Genomic DNA, 18,728 nt, shown 5'->3' on the forward strand with positions numbered 1-18,728 from the left:
TGGGGCATTAGCAGAAGTTTGAGAAGTCAATGTTCATGCCATCAGGTTGGAGGCTACCCAGACGGAATATAAGGTGTTGTTCCTCCAACCTGGGTGTGGCTTCATCTTTACAGTAGAGGAGGCAGTGGATAGATATGTCAGAATGGGAATGGGATGTGGAATTAAAATGTGTGGCCACTGGGAGATCCTGCTTTCTCTGGCGGACAGAGCGTAGGTGTTCAGCAAAACGATCTCCCAGTCTGCATCGGGTCTCGCCAACATATAGAAGGCCACATCGGGAGCACCGGACTCAATATATCACCCCAGCCGACTCATCCACATCTCACTCCCATTCTGATATGTTTATAATGCCCTACAAGACATCCTTAAATGTGAAATACCCTTAGAGAGTAAGACCATATATTTTAGGTATATACCTCAAGAATGGTTGAAAAGAGATAAATATTTAATGAATGTACTGCTGGTGGCTGGTAAAAAAGACCCTTACCAGGAAATGGTTATCACAGGAGAGCCCAACTTTAAATGTATGGATGGAAATTACAATGGACATTTACAAAATGGAGAAGATAACAGCATCTGTTAATTATAAATTAGAACAATTTTATTCATACTGGAAAAAATGGTTTAACTATATAACACCTCATAGGCCTGATTTTATTCTCACAAGTCAATGAATATGTTGTAAAAAAAATCACTCCCTACTCTGTACATAGTTTTTTTCTTTCGATTGTTCCTTCTTTCCTCTCCTTTCTGTGAGTGTATGCCTCAGATAAATATTATGTGGAGATTTGTGACAAATATGATTATATGATATATATGTACAGTAGCTGAAATACATCTTATGGAAATGCTTGTTTGATGATGAAATTCAATAAAAAATAAATTACAAAAAAAAAGAAATTTACAGCACGTTACAGGCCCTTCGGCCCACAATGTTGTGCTGACCATGTAACCTACTCTAGCGTCCGTCCTATTGGAACAGTTTTCTCCTTCTCCAATACTGGTGCCAATACCCTACCAATTCAAACCCGCTAATCTCTGAGCCATGCTGCTCAGGTAGGTCATCCCATTCCCAGGACATAACTTTAGGAGTTGCTCAGGTTGGTGTCCTACGCCCAACGACCTTCAGTGACCTTCTATTCAAGTGAAACACTCCGTTTCCGCTGGCTGCATAAGTCTAGGGAAGACTATCTCTGGCCCCGCCAAACGTGTGAGATTGAGATGCGAGCCCCCCCCCCGAAACCCCCTGTTTGTGTGGATGCTGTGTGATTTGAAACAGTCTAACGTTCACAAGTTGGAGCTCATGGTTTCCCCTTCGCCAGTCCTCCTTCGATCTCCCCCAGCCTTCGTCGGATCCTGGCTCTGCTCCGGGTCAAGTCCTATGACCTCTTCTCTCTGGCATCTTCTCCCTTCGTCTCTCGCCAAACCAAAGGCCCCACTCACCCCAGTGTCAGGCACAGAACATGAAAACACACACCCTTTCATTGGACAGCGCACATTCCAAAGTACCCATTATCTCTAACCATAACCCAAACACTACCTCTACAGAAAGACCATTACGTTAGCAGTGAACCCTTTCCCAGGCTGTTACACATGGTACAGTCAGAGGTGGAGCTAGACAATGACGGTTGCACAATATTCATTTCCATTTGCAGCTTATCTGCATGCAAGGTGTTTCAGAACTACAGGCAGCTGGACATAAACGACATTCAAGTACAGGCTGATAAGTGGTAAACATTTGCACGCCAAGAGTGCCAGGCAATGACCATCTCCAACAAGAGAGAACCTAACCATCTACTCTTAACACCCATGGCATTACCATCACTGAATCTCCACGGACAGCGAATCCAAAGAATGAGTGATCCCTAATGTCAGGGATTTCTAGGATTGGAGGCCAGCAGAGGTCATTTGGCAGATCCTGAGGTTAGATGCCCATGATCCACGAGGCCTGGGGTCAAAACCCAGAGGCCAGCAATTCCAGAGGCCGAGGCCCCGATGTCAATGAGTCTGGAGGTCGAGGCCCAAAGGTCAAAGTCTCATGATTGGCAATAGCCAGAGGTTCAATAGCCAGAGGTCAGCACAGTCCAGAGTTCAAAGCCAGAGGTCAAAGTACAGAGATTAGCGAGTTCAGAGGTCGAGGCCTGAAGATCAAAGACAATAGGCTGGCTTGTTTGGAGGTCAGAGGCCCAATGTCTGCAAGTCCATGACCAAGGCCTGGAGGCAACAACCTGTGTGTGTGTGTGTATGTGTGTGTGTGTGTGTGTGTGTGTGTGTGTATGTGGTCCCAGTACATCCTTAGGTTGTGTTGGTTTGTGATGGGCATTCACTGTTCTTGATTTATAGTAACTATGCATTCTAAGATCAAAAAAAGTTGAAAATGCAGTTACAACTAGCAGTTTGTTTAGTTTCTGGCTGTAAATGGGAGTCAGTCCAGTTCTTAAAATGTAAGTGGAAAGCAGTGAAAGCAGCTTGAAATTAAAAACACAGCTTTGCAAACAAGCTCTGTAATTTGCAGATGCTCTGTCTGTGGCAAGAAGATGCTAGTCACTACACCTGCTTTATTATTGCTCAAGAGATACAGTATAAGACAGTGGATTGTTTAATTTAGATTATTTCAAACAGCAAGCTGACTCTTAGGTTGCTTAGTTCAAGGAAGCTTGCAGAATAGATGGATAATATTATTTAGCATCTCAATAACTGATATGTTTATAGTTGAGAGTTTTATGTTACCTTTCCATTAAACTAAAGTCTACATCTCCAAAAATACTTTTAAACCATTCTGTTAAAAGAATATTTGAGGAAATATCATATGCTTGTGAAGTCACCCAAGTGGGAGAAAAAAAAGGGTATGAACGTAGAGAGCAGTTCAGGTATATTAGGAATAGGGTAAAGAACATCAGGAAGCCATGAAAGAAACATGTGGTGAATGTGAATTCTTTCCTCCAGTTTCAACTTCTGTTACAAATGACTTGTTTCTCAGCAACTCTTTGGTATGTCTTTTTATTTTATAGGGATTGTACCCGAGTTTTGCAAATCCCGAATACTTTGAGTTTAAGAAATACTTTATCTTTTTATGCTTTATGCTTAAGAAATGCTTTGTGCTTTGTGTTTTAGAGATCGTCTGTATTTGGAAATGTTTTATAAAGTTTCTAGATTCAAGATAATGATTCAAGGAATTCTGAAAAGATAGAAATCCTCTGTGAGTATTTGGAAATGTCTCAGATAGAGATCCTCTGCAAGTTTTAAATATGCTTTAAGAGTGTTGTGTGGATTTAAACATGTATCACTGAAAATAAATGAACTGTGTTTTAAACTACTTTGTTAGCTGGAAGAATCTTCTCCTTGGTAGAGAGAGGGGGAATCACTGCTCGAATAGTGAGTATTGGCAGCTAAACTCACCATGGAGAATAAACGGGGAAATGAACTTGTCTTTGAAGATTGTGTAGTTACAGTATAACCTTCCTTCAGTGCAAGTACTCGTGGCTATTTATATCCAACAGAGCTTCAAGTCTTCATTTGAGGTTAGAACTTTACAGTCAGCGAACTCACTACCATCACAGGTTGTTAATGCAGACTACACATTTCACTCCATGTCTTTACGTATATGTGTTGCATAAATAAATAAATCTGAATTTGAATGCCCAACCTGGACCTTGTCAAGAAACCCTAATGAACCTAAATATCACGACGACAAGGATTGGGTATCCTGTAGCATGTGACTCACATCCTGACATCCCACTTACTCAAACACACTACTCCAACACCCTGTCGCAAACCTGCAACCTCTGCCTTCAACAGCAAGGGCAGCTGGTTCTACTGACCCTTCATTGTTGGATGACCTGATTCCTGGACCTCCATGCCAACAATACAGTGGGAAACATTGCAACAGCTCACAAAGTCACTACACCATCACTAAAGATTAAGAATAGGCAGAAAATTCTAGCCTTGCCAATTACAGCTCAAAAAATGATAAATGAAAATAGCAATTCTTATTACGTCCTCTACAAAACACACTGAGACTACTGAAGGCATTCAAATTTCTTCTGCACCACTGACGTATCAACAATGCAACATTCAGGAAACAATGAGTATCTATCTTTTTGAAAATGGCCACGGTAATTCTCCTGCTAGAGGTCAGGAAGATTTAGCAAAGAATACAGTGCAGATACAGGTCCTTGGATCCAAGGCGTTTGTGCTGACATAATGCCAAACTAAACTAATCACATCTGCCTGGAAATGATCCATATCCCAACATCCCTCAGGCATGTTCGTGTCCCTGTCTAAGTGGAGTTAAGAGTCACTCTCCTTGCTGCTGTCAGCAAAGGAACCTTTCTTCAGCAATGGCTGAAGCTAATGTAAGGCTGAGCACTATTGCAGTGCTTGTAAGAGTAAGATCACTCACACCTGTAAGCAACTGAGGACTCAGGGAAGTGATGTTATTTGGTCAGTCGAAGTAGAGAACATCTAATTTGGGGCTGTTTGTAAATGTTCAGAATGGATTTTTCCAGTTCAGAAAAAAATTCTTTGTGCAAATAACAGGTTGTAATTACTGGGGATTTTGATTATTCATTCACAGGCAGTATTGATGAGAATGTGCACTTATTAAATAACTGCACTCTTTGTTGAACAAAAACACTGAGCTAGTTTAACATTTAATGGATCATCCTGTATCTAGCCCACTGACTCAATCCATTATCCCCACCTCCTTTCACTCTCCTACACCCCTTCAAGGCTCACTGGACCTGGATTCTCCAGACAGAAACGGCTTCAGACTCAGCACTATTAAAGGCATTCGAGCTGTTTACAAACATCCCTGATAAAGGCATTTCAACATATGGCTCAGGCACATCTATGTGAAGCACTGTCACAGGAAAGCAGCGTCCATCATTGGAGTTCCCCACCACCCAGGTCATGCTCTCTTCCTGCTGCTGCCATCAGGTAGAAGGTACAAGTGCCTCAGGACTCACACCACCAGGTTAAAGAACGGTCACTACCCCTCAACCATCAGGTTCTTGAATAAAAGGGGATAACTACACTCAACTTCACCCGCCCCATCACTGAAATGTTCCAACAATCAATGATATCACTTTCAAGGACTCTTTATCTCATGTTCTCATTATTTATTGCTATTTATTTATATTTTCATTTGCATTTGGTTGCCTTCTGCACTCTGGTTGATCTTTCATTGATCCTGTTATAGTTACTTGTTCTATAGATTTGCTGAGTACGTCCACAAGAAACTGAATCCCAGGGTTGTATATGGTGACACATATGTACTTTGATAATAAAATTTACTTTGAACTTTGAACTATGCTCTCTACGTAGAGTGCCCACATTTACCCCGTGACTGCATGGGCTTCCTACATACACTCCAATTTCCTCCCACCTCCCATAGATTGGCTGGTTGGGAAGTTAAATAGTCACTGTATGTTTCCCCTAATGTAATTGAGTGGAAGAATTTGAGGCAGAGGGGGAAGTTGACAAGAATGTGGGGAGAATTATTAAAGGAATTAATGAATGATTATTGAAAATGGTTGATGGTTGGTGAGGAGACAGTGGGTTAAAGGTCATGATTCTGTTCTTTATCTCTATTACTCTATGACAAAGCTGAATAATTAATTTCTGAAAATAGACTACCTCCATCTGTCAAGGATATTCTTAGCAATAAATATTTCTCTCACTTTGATTAAATCCCATAGCCTTGGCATTTAATCAGTAAGGAGGCTCTTTATTACATTATGTACACTGACAAATGGAACTTATTGTGTAATCCACTCAATATTTAATCATCGGAATTTATCAAACAATTATAATTGTGGTGCAAAGATTGATGTAATTAGTTCCTGTTAGAAGATGTCCAGTTATTGTTCTGCGAGTCTGTGCAGCCTCTACTTTCAGAGTGCCGCAGTTAATCACATTGTGTGTCCAACGAGTACAACGTAGAGAAAGTTATCTGTGCACCAGGCAGCAGTACCTGGCAAAGTGTTCCTGCTGTACTAACCAGGGCTTGTGTTCACTAGACAAAAATTTACTTTAACTCCACGTGTGTTTGAATAAATGGAAGATGTAATATATTTCAATGATGCAGGTTCCAAGGATTGTAGAGGAAAGTGTCAATAGAAACATAGTCCCCAGGATCACTAGTCAGAATTAGTCCACTGTAGGATTCACACCTTTAGATTCTATTCCATTTCCTTGGAATCTTATTGTAGCTCCAACAAGTCTTGCTTCATCTTCTGCCTTCTTCTGGAAGTCTTGAACATACTGTGATAGGTAGCAACAGCAATGTGAAGTAAATAATAGTTGACATGCTGGCAATTTAACTTGAAGAGTTCTGCACATGAACTTTGTTTAAGAGGAACCATTTCCAGGTATCAGAAAGGTGGTGCAGATAACATTTCACTGCTCATCTTCTACATGGACTTTTGATATTGTACAGAAGGTTCAGCAAAAATACTGCAGTAAGTTTCAATTTCCATTTGAAATGTATTTCTTGACATGGCTGCATTTGGTAGCATTCACCCTGATCTCAATCAGAATAGAGATATTTAGGTAATTCACCTGTAAGTCAGGCCTAATTACCACACCATTTGTATAATGATGCTGAGATACACCCTAGGATGCGCTGGGACACATCAACAGTGATGTAACCTGGGGTCATTGGGTGTTTCGGGTCTTTCAACATCAGACACTCTTGTCCAGTTGACCCAGCCAGGGTTGATCAGACCCTGGCTTGTGTCCCAGCAGCATTGGTCCATGGGTCACACCTCTTGATCCATAGCCATCTGGAGGTTCGCTCTGTGACAGTCCTGATGGCTCTTTATTTTGGAGTCCTTGTAATGCCAAGGAAAGAGTAGGTTCTGAGCATCGAGCAGCCAGCAAGACCTCTCCACCCCACCTCTACAGGCTCACATCGTACCCCCACCCCTGTCTCTGGCTCTGAACATCGAACAGCCAGCAAGACCTCTCCACCCCACCTCTATCGGCTCGCATTGTAACCCCCATCCCTGGCTCTGGCTCTGAACATCGAGCAGCCAGCAGAACCTCTCCACTCCACCTCTACAGGCTCACATCATAACCCCCACCCCTGTCTCTGGTTCTGCTCCACAAGATCCTGGTATCTGGCTTTCTTACATTTAAACACCTCCTCAATCCAGTCTTCCCAAGGAACTGTCAGTTCTACTATGACCACCTGCTTCGAGGTTTCTGACAGAACGACCATGTCAGGCCTCAGGGATGATGCTGTGATGAAGTCAGGGAACTCTACTTGCTTGCCAAGATTGTCTTTCAGTCACCAGTCAAATGCCATGGTGGCTGGTGATCTGGGCTGGGCTTGTGGTTGGTCTCCAGCTTTATACATTTTCCACAATGAAATTGATGGAGAAATTACCCTGCTTTCTTTAGAAGGAGATTATACTTTAATTTGCTTCTGCTGCAATAGACTGCTTTTGGTTGATGTGCAGTAAAAACTGGGAAGCTCGTTGTACACATCCTCCTGCCTACAGTTCAGTGTATGGTTAATAGATACATGTATGGTTACATTCTGACCAATTAAATCCATTGAATTTACGTACATTGATAAATTATTGACAGCACAAATTAAGAACAGCAAAAGGAAAGGAATTCCAGGAAGCGCTATTTTTTTTCATTCCTTCTATCTGCTCAGGCTTCTGGAAGGACAGATAGCGAAAAGTCAGAGAACAAAACTGGCTTTTATTCAGCACTTGAAGGTCATTGTAAATAGTCATATTACATCTGGTACTTGAACAAAAGATCTTGTGCCAAGAATTCCTGTCCAAAACTGTTGGTTGAGAAAACAAAACAAACAGAAGAACTATTACCTTCTAAAGTTATTAATTCTCAACCTTAAATTTAATACTGCATTATGAGTGTGGAGAAGCTATGGGGGCATACTAATGTGAGACCTGAGAACTAACTGTTGGTAGATGAGTCCCAAGGGTGTTTGAATTGAGATTAACTGTTCACTTCATAGAGGAAGGAATCTGGTGTGAGTGTGAGTTTAATAACCCTATCCCAGCCCTGCCCTGATACAAGACCCGAGGGCTGAACTGATGCAGATGACCCTGACACAGCTACCAATACACAATGTGTCCGGATTGCTTCCTAAATCCACGTTGAGAGTTAGAGAAGCTCCCTCTTCTGCTCCGCTTCATCCACTGTCACCCTTTGTGCTGCATCAGAATCTTGGCTTTCACAATCCCACGTTTGTTCATCCATAGTTTCCATCCAGCCACTAAGGCTTCCAGAAGGACTTATCCCACTCTGTCCAACCACAGTCCACTTTCCCTCAGAGGACTAAACTGGCTTTATTCAGCACTAATTAACTAGTGCTGACAGTGGACACGCATTGGGATCTGGGTGATGCACTAATTAACGCAAACATGAGAAAATCTGCAGATGCTGGAAATTCAAGCATCACACACAAAATGCTGGTGGAACGCAGCAGGCCAGGCAGCATCTATAGGAAGGAGTACAGTCGACATTTTGGGTCGAGACCCTTCGTCAGGACTAACTGAAAGAAGAGACAGTAAGAGATTTGAAAGTGGGATGGGGAGGGGGAGATCCGAACTGATAGGAGAAGACAGGAGGGGGAGAGATAAAGCTGGGAAGTTGATTGGCAAAAGGGATACAAGAGAGAATGGGGAGAATGGAGAATGGGGAGCCTCCCCCCCCTTCTGCTTTCTGTAGGGATTGCTCCCTACGTGACTCCCCTGTCCATTCGTCTCCCCCATCTCTTCCCACCGGTCTCTCTCATGGCACTTATCCTTGTAAGCGGAACAAGTGCTACACCTCCCCTTACACTTCCTCCCTCGCCACCATTCAGGGCCCCAGACAGTCCTTCCAGGTGAGGCTACACTCACCTGTGAGCCGGCTGGGATGATATACTGTGTCCGGTGCTCCCGATGTGGCCTTCTACATATTAGAGAGACGCGACGCAGACTGGGAGACCATTTCGCTGAACACGTACGCTCTGTCTGCCAGAGAAAGCAGGATCTCCCAGTGGCCACACATTTTAATTCCACGTTCCATTCCCATTCTGATATATCTATCCATGGCCTCCTCTACTGTAAAGATGAAGCCACACTCAGGTTGGAGGAACAACACCTTATATTCCGCCTGGGTAGCCTCCAACCTGATGGTATGAACATCGACTTCTCTAACTTCTGTTAATGCCCCTCCTCCCCTTCTAATTAATGCCACTAATTACCCAGTGTTGATAATGGTCACTCATTGGGATCTGGATGATGCACCAATTAACTAGTGCTGACAGTGGACATTCATTGGGATCTGGGTGATGCACCAATTAACTAGTGCTGACAGTGGACATTCATTGGGATCTGGGTGATGCATCAATTAAGTAGTGCTGACAGTGGACACTCCCACTCATTGGGATCTGGGTGATACACTAATTACCCAGTGTTGATAATGGTCACTCATTGGGATCTGGGTGATGCACTAATTAACTAGTGCTGACAATGGTCACTCATTGGGATCTGGGTAATGCACCAATTAACTAGTGCTGACAGTGGACACTCCCACTCATTGGGATCTGGGTGATGCACCAATTAACTAGTGCTGACAGTGGACATTCATTGGGATCTGGGTGATGCATTAATTAACTAGTGCTGACAGTGGACATTCATTGGGATCTGGGTGATGCATTAATTAACTAGTGCTGACAGTGGACATTCATTGGGATCTGGGTGATGCATTAATTAACTAGTGCTGACAGTGGACATTCATTGGGATCTGGGTAATGCATCAATTAACTGGTGCTGACAATGGTCACTCATTGGGATCTGGGTGATGCATTAATTAACTAGTGCTGACAGTGGACATTCATTGGGATCTGGGTGATACACTAATTAACTCATGCTGATAGTGGCCACTCATTGGGATCTGGATGATGTACTAAATTGAAACAGATTAATTGTCGATGCTGATTAGTTAATGTTCCTGATAATCACATGCTCCAACGTCAGACTTCTTTTTCTTTTCCTTTTTCTCCTTCTTCTTCTTGGGCGACACCTTGGGATCCAGGATAATTTATTTCTGTTTTGGTTTTTGAGAGTTTAACGTGGCTGATGAGGCCAGAGTGGGAACAACAAACCCTTCTACAGATGGTTCAGGGTACGTTGTGCGGTGGTGTGGTCCTTTGACTGTCTACACAGGACCTCTATGTGCAGCTAATGCTCTGATTTAAAGTTCCCTGTGTTATTCTGAACATCTCTTCTGCAATTTGAGAAGTCATAGGTCTGGGGTACCCACAGGTCAGTGGAAATGTTACATTTCTTCTAGGAAGCTTTGAGCACACCATTGTTTCCTTGGGTCTGCCTTGTCATCTGCCTCTGGACAGAGCTTGCAATAGAGTGCCTTGTAAATAATATGGCCTGCCCGAATTCACCATCTGAGAGCAACAAAGGCCTCAGCCATGCTGAGATTGGCCTGGGAGAGGAGACTGGCTTGGATTTATTTATCCTTTGATGTTTTGGTAATTTTGCAGAGTTCATATTGGTGGTATTCTTCCATTGCCTTTTACAAAATTTATGTCGCCCAAGTCTCAGAAGCATATCCTATCTTTCATTGTAATCAGAGACCAAAAGCATATGGTCTCAGGTCTTCGATGAGGTCTCTCATGAGATTTGTGTGAAGTTTGAGGTCTTGATCTTCAAATATCTTTTCCTCAATCAACCAACAGACTAACACTGTCAACACTATTTAACCCTTCCAATGCATTCTCCCTTCTCAGACATATTAACATACTCGATAGTGGAGGTCTTCTCCTGCTGCTTCTGTCTGGTCTTATAAAGTTTTAAGACAATACCAATGATTTTAAAACATAGAACAAATGAAATGGACAACAATAAGGCACAGGTACAGGCTATTCCGCCCAGAAAGTCTCTGTCCACCACGATTCCATTTTTAATTAATTGCATGGTCTATATCCCTCCATTAATTGCTTGTTTATGTTCCAGTCTAAATGTATCTCAAAAGTTGCTTTTGTATCTGTTTCCAACACTTCCCTGTGCCAAAAAAACCTGCCTTGTAAACCTCCTTTAAGCATTCCCCTTTTCCCCTTCCCTGGATGCGGCCTGAACTGAGGATTATTAACTATAAGGAGAGCTAGTACAAACTAGGGTTAATTCTCTGGAGCATTAGAGGCAGAAGAGGATGGAAATATGCATTAAATGGCCACTTTATTAGGGACGAGTATTTGCATTACTGGTTCATGCAAATATCTAATCAGCCATTCATGTAGCAGCAACCCAATGCATAAAACCATGCAGTGTGATAGGATCGGGTTTGGAGAACACAAAGTTCTAAACTCAAACATCTTAAACCCTCTTCGATATAGATAGCTAAGGGTACCCTCCCTAAGGGAAGATTATACCATAGCCACTTACTCCTCAAAATCTAGATCAAAAGCTATGCGGATACAATAGGGTCTTTTATAAGACTCCTGGATAGGTACATGGAGCTTAGAAAAATAGAGGGCTATGGGTAACCCGAGGTAATTTCTAAAGTAAGTACATGTTCAGCACAGCATTGTGGGCCGAAGGGCCTGTATTGTGCTGTAGGTTTTCTACTTCCCTGTTTATTCTCCATGGCGAGTTTAGCTGCCAATAGCCATTACTTGAGCAGTGGGTCTTCCTTCCCTACCAAGACTATAAGATCATAAAATATAGGAACAGATTTAAGCTATTTGGCCCATTGAGTCTGCTCCACCTTTTCGTCATGGCAAATCCAAATTTCCTCTCAGACCCAATCTCCCACTTTCTCCCAGACCAATCAATAATCTGTCAACCTGTGCCTTATATATACATAAAGACTTGGCCTCCACAGCTGCTTGTGGAAAGAATTCCACAAATTCATCGCTCTCTGGCCAGAGAAATCCCTCCTCATCTCCATTCTAAAAGGATAGCCCTTTACTCTGAAGCTGTGCCCTCTGGTCTTAGATTCTCCCACCACAGGAAACATCCTCTCCACATCCACTCTATCATGGCCTTTCACCATTCGATATGTTTTTTGTGAGGTCACTCCACATTCTTCTGAATTCCGGTGAATACAGGGCCTGAGCCACCAAACAGTCTTCATATGACAAGTCATTCAAACTTAGAATCGTTTTTGTGAAACTCCTTTGAACCCTCTCCGGCTTCAGCACATCCTTCCTATGATAAGGGACCCAAAACTGCTCACAATACTCCAAATGAGGCCTCACCAGTTCTTTATAAAGTCTAAACATTACATCCTTGCTTTTATATTCTAGTCCTCTTGAAATGAATGCTAACATTGCATTTGCCTTCCTCACCACAGACTCAACCTGCAAATTAACCTTTAGGGTATCCTGCGCAAGGACTTCCAAGTCCCTTTAGATTTTCTCTCCATTTAGAAAAGAGTCAACCCTTTCATTTCTTTTACCAAAGTGCATAACCATACACTTACCGACACTGTATTTCATCTGCCATTTCTTTGCTCATTCTCCTAATCTGCCTAAGTCCTCCTGTAGCCTTTCTACTTCCTCAAAACTACCTGCATCTCCATCTATCTTCATATCGTCTGCAAACTTTGCAACAAAGCTATCACTTACATCATCCAAATCACTGACATATAACATAAAAAGAATCAGTCCCACACAGACCTCTGTGGGACACCACTAGTCACCGGCAGCCAACCAGAAAGGGCTCCCTTTATTCCCACTCTTTGTCTCCTGCCAATCAGCCATTGTTTTATCCATGCTCAGATCTTTCCTGCAATACCATGGGCTCATAGCTTGTAAAGTAGCCTTATGTGTGGCACCTTGTCAAAGGCCTTCTGAAAATCCAAGTACACAACATCAATCAATTCTCCTTTGTCTATTCTGCTTGTTATTTCATCAAAGAATTCCAACATATTTGTCAGGCAAGTTTTTCCCTTGAGGAAACCATGCTGACTACAGTCTATTTTATCATGTGCCTCTAAGTACCCTGAGACTTCATCCTTAATAATTGACTCCAACATCTTCCCAACCACTGCGTTCAGACCAACAAGCCTATAGCTTAAAAACACAAACACAAGGAAATCTGCAGATAATGGAAATTCAAGCAACACACACAAAATGCTGGTGGAACGCAGCAGGCCAGGCAGAGTCTATAGGAAGAGGTACAGTCGACGTTTTGGGCCGAGACCCTTCATCAGGACTTTCATCAGCTGCCTGGTCTGCTGTGTTCCACCAGCGTTTTGTGTGTGTTGCTAGCCTATAATTTCCTTTCTTCTGTCTCTCTCCCTTTTTCATGAGTGGAGTGACATTTGTAATTTTCCATTCTTCCAGAACCATTCCAGAATCTAGTAATTCTCGAAAGATCATTAGTAGTCCCTCCATGATCTCTTCAGCCACCTCTTTCAGAACTCTGAGGTATAGTCCATCTGGTCCAGGTGATTTAATCTACCTTCAGACCTTTCAGTTTCCCAAGAACCTTCTCTCTAGTAATGGTAACTTCTCATTCTTCTTGACCCCTGACACCTGGAACTTCCACCACATTGCTAATGTCTTCCACAGTGAAGACTGATGCAAAATACTTATTCAGTTCATCTGCCATTTCGTTGTCCCCCATTACTACCTCTCCAGAATCATTTTCTGGTGGTCCAATATCTACTCTCACCTTTCTTTTGCACTTTATGTATCTGAAGAAACTTTTGCTATCCTCTTTAATATTATTGGCTAGCTTGCATTCATGCTCCATCTTTACCTTCTTAATGACTTTTTTAGTTGCCTTCTGTTCATTTTTAAAAGCTTCCCAATCCTTTAACTTCCCATTAATTTTTGTTCTATTATATGCCCTCTCTTTGGCTTTGACCTCTCTTGTTAGCCACAGTTGTGTCATCTTGCCTTTAGAATACTTCTTCCTCTTTGAGATATATATATCCTGTGCATTCTGAATTGCTTCCAGAAATTCCAGCCATTGCTGCTCTGCCATCATCCCTGCCAGTGTTCTTTTTCAATCAATTCTGGCCAACTCCTCTCTCATGCCTCTGTAATTCCCTTTACTACACTGTAATACTGATACATCTGACCTTAGCATCTCCCTTCTCAAATTTCACAGTGAATTCCGTCATATTATGATCACTTGACCTTAAGGGTTGTTTTACCTGAAGGTCTCTAATCATTTCTGGTTCTTTGTACAATACCCAGTACAGAATGGTTGATTCTCCAGTGGGCTCAACCACGAGCTGCTCTAAAAACCTATCCTGAAGGCAATCTAGAAATTTTCCCTCCAGTAATCCAGCACCAACCTTATTTTCCCAGTCTACCTGCATATTGAAATCCCCCATGACTATTATAATATTGCCCTTTTGGTAGGCATTCTCTATCTCCTGTTGTAAGTTCTAGACCACATCCTTACTACAATTTGGGGGTCTGTATACAACGCCCATCAGGGTCTTTTTATCCTTACGGTTCCTTAGCTCTATCCACAATGATTCTATACCTTCTGAACCTATGTCACCTCTTTCTAATAATTTGATTTCGTTTTTTACCAACAGAGTAACGCCGCCCCCTCTGTCTTCCTGCCTGTCCTTTGGATACAATGTGGACACTTGGACATTAATCTCACAACTATAATCTTCCTTCAGCCATAATTCAGTGATGCCTACACCACCATACCTGCCAATCTGCAACTGTGCTACAAGTTCATCTAATTTATTCTGTATACTGTTCACATTCAAATATAACACTTTTAGTCCTGTATTCACCCTTTTCAATTTTGTCTGCCTTTTATGTTGCATTTCATCCTGTTGACTGTAATTTTGCCCATTAATCAGCCTCTCTTCACTACTCATTTCCTCCCTTTGTAAATCTTCAGCATCATCATCCACCTTTCCTACAATACTTCTTGCAACATCTGTCTCCATGTCCTCTCCACTAACTGTTCTGGCACTGTGGTTCCCATCCCCCTGCAACTCTAGTTTAAACCCCACCATGCAGCATTAACAAACCTCCCCGCTGGGATATTAGTCCCCCTCCAATTCAGGTGTAAACTGTCCCTTCTGTACAGGTTCCACTCTCCCTGGAATGATCCAAAAATCTTATGCCCTCCCTCCTACACCAACTCCTTAGCCATATATCAAACTGTATAATTATCCTAGATTTGGCCTCACTAGCACATGGCACGGGTAGCAATCCTGAGATCACAACCCTGGAGGCCATGCCCTTAACTTAGAAGCCTAACTCCCTGAACTCCCTATGTAGAACTTCGTCACTCATCCTACCCATGTCATTGATACCTACATGGACCATGACTTCTGGCTGTCCACCCTCCCACTTGAGAATGCTGAGGAGTCAATCTGAGATGTCCCGGACCCTGGAACCCAGGAGGAAACATATGATCTGGGAATCTTGTTCTCGCCCACAGATCCTCCTGTCCATTCCTCTAACTAACGAATCCCCTATCTGAACAGCGTTCCTCTTCTCCACCCTTGCTTTCTCAATCACGGAGGCAGACTCAGTGCCACAGACCCAACCACTGTGACCTTCCTCTGTTAGATCATCCCCCCCCCACCCCCCCCCCCCTGCCGACAGTAGCCAAAGTAACCTGTTGTTGAGTAGGATGGCCACAGGGGTACTCTGCACTGGCTCCTTAACCCTTTTCCCCTTCCTGACTCTCTCCCAGTTTCCTGTGTCCTGCACCTTGGGTGTAACTACCTCTCTATATGTCCTATCTATCAGCCCCTCAGCATCCCAAATGATCTGGAGTTAATCCAGTTCCAGCTTCAGCTCCTTAATGTGTGGAGTTAATCCAGTTCCAGCTTCAGCTCCTTAATGTGCATTGTTAGAAGCTGCAGCTGGATACACTTCTCGCAGTTGTAGTCGTCAGGTACACAGGACGTCTCCCTGCCTTCCTACATCCCGCAATAGGAGCATTCAATTATCCTGCCTAGCATCTCTACTGTCCCAGCAAAGCAGATATAAAGAAAGGAAGGAAAAAATTACCTAGAGCTTTTCTTTTCTTTGCTTTCTCTGATTGAAGCCTCTCTTGATGGAAGCATCGAAGAGCTAAAGCCTCAAGATCACCACTCTGACTCTGCCCACTCAGATGACAGCCGCACCAACAATGGCCACTACACTTGCCCCTGCCTTTCTTTAATTTGCTGTTGCTAATCAATCCCAATCACTGATTAGTCATTGGTCAAAGCTCTTTTTCACTGTAGCAACCCGCTACTGCCTTTTGTACTCAGGCAGTGGATCTCCTCTCAAAATTTTCGATGTCCAGATTGTCTGCTGGAGGAAATACTTCCATCTAGTGATGGAACACAGTTCTTTTTTTTTAGTGACATGTTTAAATCTCAGTGCAATTCTTAAAACACATTTAAAACTCACAGTGGATTTTTATCTTATAAAATATTTCCAAATTACAAATGATTTTAAAGCACAAATAATTTCCCAAATGAAAGTACAATTCCTATAAGCTAAAAAGACATACCAGTGAGTGGCAGAAGAACAAGTCATCCATCACAGAAATCGAAGGCAGAGGAATGGATTCTAGGTACCCTGTCTTTCTGTCATGCTTCTTATTGCTCCTTGACCATTCCTAACAAGCCTACCAGCGCTCTTGCACATATACTGTTTTTCTGCCATGGTGACTTCACACTGGTGGTCTAAAATCTTCTGGCAACAGAAATCCCGAACACCCACAATTACTGATGTGAGGCCTGAGTCTCTGAGTACACAAATCTCCCCTCTATTAATAGTCATTTGATGTGCTAAGTTATAGAATCAATCTGGTCTAAATCATTTAGCCAGTGTTGTCTGGTTTGATGCATGCCCAATTAACATAATTTCACTGCATCTCTTATGCAGTCAGCCCAGTACTGTGATCTAGCAGTCTGATCTCTATAGTTATCTTTGTTTGCAAAGCTGTCCTTTTAACTTCAGACTGACTGTTGCTTGCAATTTACATTAAGAACTGAAGACTGGCTCCCGTTTATGACATGGCTGAACAAAGAATATTGGTTGGAAGTTTACCTTATTCGAGAAAGTTCTTTGATCCCTGGAAGAGTCAGCAGCTGTATTAGAAAACTGAACCTGTCAACACCCTGGCCCTGAAAGTGAATATCCATCATGACAGACATAGTCAAGAGGTTGAGTTGTTGTTCAAACCAAATTTCAAAATGGGGAAGAAATATGATCTAAGTGACTTTGACAGTAGAATGTTTATTGGTGCCAGATGGGGTGGTTTGAGTATCTCAGAAACTGCTGATCTCCTGGGATTTTCATGCATAACAGACTCCAGAGTTTACAGAGAATGGTGTGAAAAACAAAAAAAAATCCAGTCAGCTGCAGCTCTGTGTGCAAAAATGCCTTGATAATGAGAGAATTCAGAGGAGAATGACCAGACTGGTTCAAGCTGACAGGAAGGTGACAATAACTCAGATAACCACACATTACAACAGTTGTGTGCAGAAGAGCATTTCTGAACCCACAACAAGTTGAACCTTGAAGTGGGTTCAGAAGACCATGAACATATACTTAGTGGCCTCATTACTAGATACAGAGAGTAATAATGAGAAGAACAGTTAGGATAAGTAGTCAATGTCTTTGCAGGGTGGATATGGCAAATACTCGAAGGCATAGCTTTAAGGTGAAGGGCAAGTTTAAAGGAGAATCGCAAGGCACGTTTTTCACGCAGACAGATATAGATGTCAACGGGGAAGAGGTAGAAGCAGGTACAATAGCAACATTTAAGAGACGTTTAGAAAGCCACATGAACAAGCATGGAATGAAGGTGTGTAGAGTAATGCAGGCAAGTGTGTCATCATGTTCAACGCAGTCATCATAGACCAAAGAGCCTGCTCCTGTGCTGTATTATTCTATGTTCTATCCTTTAATAGCCTTCCTCACCATCCACAACCCCACCAACTTTTACAGATGATTTCTAGCTGTTCTCACACTTGCCCCTACATAAATTTACTTGTGAAAAGTGATGGACCCTGATTTGCTGGTAACAAGTTTTTAATTAAGCAGCAGTTGAACTGGCCTGAAGGAAATCCAAAACCACTGGCATTTATGAGGGTGGGGACTTTGAAGAGAGGCATAATACCTATTCATCCTAAATACTTGCAATAGAAACAGCCAAGGTCAGTAGGAATAGATTTAATTAAGTATGACACATCAATAAATTACTGCAGAGAATGAACAGACAGCTTATTTTACATAGCCCATAGACTTTAGTGATTGCACTATCCAAATGGAAGAGGCTTTTTTACCCAATACAAAATCAGTGATGACTTTATAGGACATTAACCAATATCCTTATGGTGCAATGCTGCAGTGGAATAGACTGTGTTCCAATTACTACAGAACTAGGTTTGTCTCTCGACAACTATTGAATGCTGCCAATAATTTGATGCAACTCGAAGTGCACCTGCAGAGTCTGAACCATAAGTAAATGCTCTGCAGCACAGAATTTTAATCATATGCCTGTAAATTGTGTTAAACCAGATGGCAATATTCACAACAGCACAGGACTTAGCTCACCAAGCCAAGAGCTCACTTGAGAATATGGTGAAAACTAAAGATGAAAGTTATCCCATCTATTTTTATAGTGAATACAATGTCAAACCTCAAAAGAGAAGTGAAAACATTTCTCTGAGTCTGCAGGTCAAATAGAATCATTTTAATCACTTATTGAAAGTCATTGAAGTGCTAAAGGAAGCACTGATAAGTGAAAACA

This window comes from Mobula birostris, chromosome 17 (genome assembly GCF_030028105.1).
Source record: "Mobula birostris isolate sMobBir1 chromosome 17, sMobBir1.hap1, whole genome shotgun sequence".
Taxonomy (NCBI): domain Eukaryota; kingdom Metazoa; phylum Chordata; class Chondrichthyes; order Myliobatiformes; family Myliobatidae; genus Mobula; species Mobula birostris.